The sequence below is a fragment of the Narcine bancroftii genome, chromosome 5 (genome assembly GCF_036971445.1).
Source record: "Narcine bancroftii isolate sNarBan1 chromosome 5, sNarBan1.hap1, whole genome shotgun sequence".
Taxonomy (NCBI): Eukaryota; Metazoa; Chordata; class Chondrichthyes; order Torpediniformes; family Narcinidae; genus Narcine; species Narcine bancroftii.
In genome coordinates, this window is record NC_091473.1 from 201,402,388 (window position 1) to 201,408,387 (window position 6,000).

Consider the following 6,000-nt stretch of genomic DNA (forward strand, 5'->3'; position numbering starts at 1 on the left):
AGGTAGAAGACAGAGAGTTGGGATAAATGGCTCGTTTTCTGAGTGGCAGGCAGTGACCAGTGGGGTGCCACAGGGATCTGTACTGGGACCCCAGCTGTTCACAATTTACATTAATGATCTAGATGAGGGGATTGGATGTAATATCTCCAAATTTGCAGACGACACTAAGCTAGGAGGGGTTGTGTGCACTGAAGAGGGGGTCAGGAAGCTCCAGTGTGATTTGGATAAATTCGGGGTGTGAGAAACAGAAGGACCTTCACAGATTTCGCTCGAGACAAAAATTGAGAACAAAGAACATTTATTGTACAACAGTGCAAAGTTGGGTGCTTCCCCTTACCATGGGAATACACACACATACTGGGGCTCACCCAACTTTTATACAGTTCATTTCAGTTTTGAGATCCCCCCCCCCATAACATTCTTCTGCCTCCTGGATTGGTTTGGCAGGGGGTCAGGAAGCTCCAGTTTTGGTCACCTTATCTAAGGAAGGATGTTCTTGCAATGGAGGGAGTGTAGAGGCGATTCACCAGGCTGATACCTGGAATGGTAAGAATGACTTATGAGGAAAGATTGTGCAAACTGGGATTGTACTCATTGGAGTTTAGAAGATTGAGAGGGGATCTCATAGAGACATATAAAATTCTGGCAGGACTGGACAGAATGGATGCAGATGGGATGTTTCCAACAATGGCAAACCATTTAGGACCAAGATGAGGAGGAATTTCTTTACCCAGAGGGTGGTGAATCTGTGGAATTCATTGCCACAGAGGGCAGTAGAGGCAGGTTCATTAAATATATTTAAGAAGGAATTAGATATATTTCTTCAGTATAAGGGTATTAAAGGTTACGGAGAGAAGGCGGGGACGGGGTACTGAACTTTAAGATCAGCCATGATCTCATTGAATGGTGGAGCAGGCTCGAAGGGTTGAATGACCTACTCCTGCTCCTATCTTCTATATTTCTATGTTTAAGGACAGCCACCACGGACTTTGTGTTTGTTCAGCGAGGCCCACACCCAGCCCCACTCCAATGGCCCCACAAAGGCCCCTGCAATGTCCTGAAATTATCAGGCAAGACATTCACCTTAGATACTGGGGGCAGAGAAGAACTGTTTACAGTGGGCAGACTGAAAGTGGCACACTTTGACCCTAGCCAACCAGTGCCTACAGCTCAGCCCAAAAGACGTGGATGGCCACCCAAAGTGCCAGGACACTAAAGGTAATTCGGGAGGGGGGGGCAGGGGGTTGTGTGGCGGCACACATAGAGTCACAGGTGAACCAGTTCCACATGTCACGGCCGTGATAGCGGAGCAGCCACACTAAGATGGTGCTATTAGGTTCTGAGAGTGCCTCGTGGCCTCGGCCACAGCACACGCTTTTTGGCAGTATGATGGCATCAGTGCCAATGTGGGGCGGGGCTTGCGCTTGCTCTTAAAGGCGGGCAAGGACATTTGAATAAAGTCAGTTGAAACGGGAACACACACCGACCTGTGGTTTCTTTCAATCGCTGGAGCTACCGCTACAACACTACTGTTTTATGAGCTTATTCCCTGAACAATGGAAGCACAACTCAAAGCAAGGAATGCTGTTGATAGACCCTCTGTGCCCCGACGTGGCTGAGGAGTTCACATATTGGCTTGACTGTTTCCAGGCCTACCTGAATGAGACCAGAAATGTCTTCCACACCAATGAACTCAAGAGGTTCGGACTTGTTTCGAGGGTAGGAACGAAAGGGTATGGAGTCATCAGGGACTGCTCTACATATGACGCTGCTATTGAGGTGTTGAAGGCTGGGTACCTGAAATCGCAGAACCATGTCCTAGTGAGGCACCGACTCACTCTACATCAAAGCAACTTTTGTTTAAGTAACCATTTGTCTTGGAGAACATCTGTTGATGCTGGGTTTTGGGGTCCTCTGGGCTCAGAACAATTGTATAGTACATTTGTTATTTGAAGGCAGGGAATTTTGTAAGATACGCCTGTATGTATACACACACATACTGGGGCTCACCCAACTTTTATACACTTCATTTCAGTGTAGAGATAACCCCCCCCCCCCCTTAACATTCTTCTGCCTCCTGGATTGGTTTGCCATTTGGTAATTCTGTCTGCTTCTGTAAACTTGAAAGACCATGGGGTATCCTGTCTGGGTCCCATCATGTCATTCTCCTCATTTATGAATCTGCCTTTGTCCTTATTCACACATCTCAACCCCCAGGACTTACTAATTCTATATGCAGAACTTGCTAATTCTTTCTATCACTATAAGACCTTTCTTCTATTGTACTTGCCTAACCCTTCCTCACACTCTTATCGGAATTCATCCCTATTCAGCACTTACTTAACTTCCTCTAGTCTAGTCTATTATTATTTATTTTATTCATACTAACTTTACTTCCTATAATATATTATTTTATTCATACTAACTTTACTTTCTATAATCTATTATTTTATTCATACTAACTTTACTTCCTATAATCTATTATCTCTCACAGGTACATATGGGTGGGAGGGGAAATAGGATAGATGCAGTTTGGACACAAATCCTGCCATGCACCCCGCCGCACCTCACACCTCATGGACACAAACATGAGGAGGGAAGATGGATAAAATGGCAGGAACCCATGTGTCGATGGTAGAAAGGAAACCAAAGCTGAGCTCAAAGGAAATCATCTCAGAAGCACAGACTAAGAAGGGATCAACTTTAAAAGAGATACCCCTGACCCATGGGGCCTTGGAGAATGGGATGGGATGGAGTCTTGACCGGAAGCAGGGTGGAGACTGTGGACCACTTGCCTTCTTCTCATGGAGACGAGGGATGGTGAAAGTGGAAGCTTGTTCCCATCCCCGGGACCCAACAATGAATTCACCAACTGCAGCAAACCACTTTGTATCAGCAAGTTCTGTGGAATTAACTCTTTTTCCTCTCTCTCACACACAGATGCTGCCCTACGTTCAGAATTGCTTTTATAACATAGAACATTGGGAGAATCAACCAGTCAAGGAGCATCTGGGCTGAGACGTTGATCCTCTGAGCTTTTCCACCTGTTTACATTTTAAATGCAGACATACAGCACGGTAACAGGCCCTTCGGCCTAGGAGCCTGTGCTACCTCCATCCCACAAATCCACCAATTAATCTATTAATTCTATATGTTTCTGAAGAGTGGGAGGAAACTGTAGCACGTGGGGAAAGCCACACAGGCTCGGGGAGAACTTACAAACTTTTTTTTTAATTTTATTTTTCACACTATAAACTATATTGACCAAGATACATACAGACATTTTTCTTAAATATATACAGTATCGTTCTCTCCACCTTTTTCCCCCCTCCCTTCCCTCCCTCCCTCACTCCCTTTCCCATTTATTTAAACTATAAGATACATTAAACCCGTTAAACAATGTCACTTAATAAAAATAAACAAGAAATTTTACTGAGTCAGTTCTTTTCATTATCTTCTCCTTCTGTCATTTTAGGTGGTGGAAGTCCACGGTAGGATTTCTCTATTGTGTTTCATGTATGGCTCCCATATTTGTTTGAATATTGTAATATTATTTCTTAAATTATATGTTATTTTTTCTAATGGAATACATTTATTCATTTCTATATACCATTGTTGTATTCTCAAGTTATCTTCTAATTTCCAAGTTGACATAATACATTTTTTTGCTACAGCTAGGGCTATCATAACAAATCTTTTTTGTGCTCCATCCAAATCGAGTCCAAATTCTTTGTTTCTTATATTACTTAGGAGGAAGATCTCTGGGTTTTTTGGTATATTGCTTTTTGTGATTTTATTTAATATCTGGTTTAGATCTTCCCAAAATTTTTTCACTTTCTCACATGTCCAAATTGCATGAATTGTTGTTCCCATTTCCTTTTTACAGCGAAAACATCTCTCTGATACTGTTGGGTCCCATTTATTTAACTTTTGAGGTGTGATGTATAACCTGTGTATCCAGTTGTATTGTATCATACGTAACCTTGTGTTTATTGTATTTCTCATAGTTCCGGAGCATAGCTTCTCCCATGTTTCATTCTTTATCTTTATGTTTAGATCTTGTTCCCATTTTTGTTTAGTTTTACCATTAGTTTCCTCGTTCTCCTTTTCTTGCAGTTTGATGTACATGTTTGTTACAAATTTTTTGATTATCATTGTGTCTAATCACATATTCAAAATTGCTTCCTTCTGGTAACCTCAGACTGTTTCCCAATTTGTCCTTCAAATAGGTTTTCAGTTCGTAGTATGCAAACATTGTATCGTGAGTTATATTATATTTATCCTTCATTTGTTCAAAGGATAATAATTTATTTCCAAAAAAACAATTTTCTATTCTTTTGATCCCTTTTCTCTCCCATTCTCTAAAGGAAAGGTTATCTATTGTAAAAGGGATTAGCTGATTTTGCGTCAATATTAGTTTTGGTAGTTGGTAATTTGTTTTATTCCTTTCTACATGAATCTTCTTCCAAATGTTGAGCAGATGATGCAATACCGGAGAATTCCTACGTTGTACCAATTTTTCATCCCATTTATATAGTATATGTTCAGGTATCTTCTCCCCTATTTTATCTAGTTCTAATCTGGTCCAATCTGGTTTTTCCCTTGTTTGATAAAAATCTGATAGGTATCTTAATTGTGCGGCTCTATAATAATTCTTAAAGTTTGGTAGTTGTAAGCCTCCTTGTTTGTACCATTCTGTTAATTTATCTAGTGCTATCCTTGGTTTCCCCCCTTTCCATAAGAATTTCCTTATTATTTTCTTTAACTCCTTGAAGAATTTCTCTGTTAGGCGTATTGGTAATGACTGAAATAGGTATTGTATCCTTGGGAAAATGTTCATTTTAATACAGTTTATCCTTCCTATCAGTGTTAGTGGTAAGTCTTTCCAATGCTCTAAGTCGTCTTGTAATTTTTTCATTAATGGATGGTAATTGAGTTTATATAGATGGCCGAGGTTTTTATTTATTTGTATACCTAGGTATACAAATCGCCATCTAAATGGCGATTCTTTCTTAAACTTTGAGAAATCCGCATTATTCATTGGCATTGCTTCACTTTTATTTGCGTTGATCTTGAACCCCGACACTTCTCCATATTCCTTCAATTTCCTATGTAATTCTTTTATAGATATTTCTGGTTCTGTTAAGTAGATTATAACGTCATCTGCAAATAGACTGATTTTATATTCCTTCTCTTTTATTTTTATCCCTTTTATTTTATTTTCTGCTCTTATCAGTTCTGCTAGTGGTTCTATAGCTAACGCAAACAGTGAGGGAGATAGTGGACATCCCTTTCTTGTTGATCTGCTTAAGTTAAATTGTTTTGATATTTACTGTCACTTTCGCCAATGGCCCCTTATATAATGGTTTTATCCAATTAATATATTTCTCTGGTAAGCTGAATTTTTGTAGTACTTTGAATAAATAATTCCATTCTACTCTGTCAAAGGCCTTCTCTGCGTCAAAAGCAACCGCTATTGTTGGAGTTTTATTTCCTTCTACTGCATGAATTAAGTTAATAAATTTACAGATATTGTCTGTTGTTCGTCTTTTTTTAATAAATCCAGTTTGGTCTAGATTTACTATTTTTGGTACATAGTCAGCTAATCTGTTTGCTAATAGTTTAGCTATTATCTTATAATCTGTGTTAAGTAAAGATATTGGTCTATATGACGCTGGTGCAAGTGGGTCTTCCCCTGTCTTTGGTATTACTGTAATTATTGCTGTTTTGCATGAATCTGTTATACTTTGTGCTTTATCAATCTGGTTAATTACTTCCAGAAGGGGAGGGATTAATAAGTCTTTAAATGTTTTATAGAATTCTATTGGGAATCCATCCTCTCCTGGTGTTTTATTGTTGGGTAGTTTTTATTATCTCCTGTAATTCTTCTATTTCAAATGGTTTTATTAATTTATTTTGCTCCTCTGTTTGTAATTTCGGTAGTTCAATTTTAGTTAGAAATTCATTTATTTTGTCTTCTTTCCCTTCGTTTTCAGTTTG